Genomic DNA, 832 nt, shown 5'->3' on the forward strand with positions numbered 1-832 from the left:
GCAAGGGCGGGGTGGGGGGGAGCGGCCGGTAAATTGGGGCCGTGCAAAGTCCAACGGCGGAGCGAGGTGGTGGGAAGGGCAGGAGCGGGCGGAGCCGGGAGAGGCTTCGCTGAGCTCCTGCCGTTCCCCCCCGCAGAGCCCCGGCTGTACCAGGAAATCCGTGAGAGAGGGCTGAACTCCGTCAGCCACGAATCCGACGAGGATTTGCTGGAGGAGCCCGGCCCGGAGGAGCCGTCCCCTCCCGGTGCTGCCATCGTGGTGCAGAGCTATCGCCCGGCGCAGGTGACCTGGAGCCAGCTCCCCGAGGTAGGAGCCGCAGCCCAGCAGCTCTGTGTGTTTTAAAGCTCTCAAACCGGCTGTGGGGGGGTAATTCTGCGGCGTTGGTCTTTGCAAGGGGTGTTGTGGGGCTGCCCAGGCCCAGCCATGCAGGAGGAGCTGCATGGGGGTGCTCGGCAGAGGTTCACCCGCAGACAGGGGGAAGGCAGTGGTCCTGCTGGGTACCGGGGCTTTCTGTGCTGGGGAGGAACGTCTGCACTGTGGCACCAGTGGGAGATGGTGATGCCATGGTGAGAGGTGCTGCTGTGGTGGGAGATCGTGATGCCATGGGGCAGTGGTGGGAGATGCTGTAGGAGATGCCACTGCTGTGGGATGTGCCGTGCTGGGAGGTGATGCTATGAGGGATGCTGTGATGGGAGATGCTGTGGTTGGAGATGATGCTGCCATGGGGTGGTCATGGGAGATGCCATAGGAGATGCCACTGCCATGGGATGTGCCATGGGGGGAGATGGTATTGCTGTGGTGGGGGATGCTGCCGGGGGGGGAGGTCAAGGTG

The 832-nt window shown here is 64.5% G+C and overlaps 1 protein-coding gene across 1 annotated transcript in view; it reads left to right on the forward strand.

Annotated features, from left to right (window-relative positions):
* Positions 1-832, forward strand: part of LOC104548468 (rho guanine nucleotide exchange factor 16-like) — a 7,390-nt gene that overhangs the window by 225 nt on the left and 6,333 nt on the right. Inside the window, exon 2 of the mRNA XM_010194492.1 lies at positions 137-306. The gene's annotated coding sequence lies outside the window, so the exon portion shown is untranslated. The remainder of the gene's footprint in view (positions 1-136; positions 307-832) is intronic.

This window comes from Mesitornis unicolor, unplaced genomic scaffold (genome assembly GCF_000695765.1).
Source record: "Mesitornis unicolor isolate BGI_N332 unplaced genomic scaffold, ASM69576v1 scaffold31871, whole genome shotgun sequence".
In the NCBI taxonomy this organism is placed as follows: Eukaryota; Metazoa; Chordata; class Aves; order Mesitornithiformes; family Mesitornithidae; genus Mesitornis; species Mesitornis unicolor.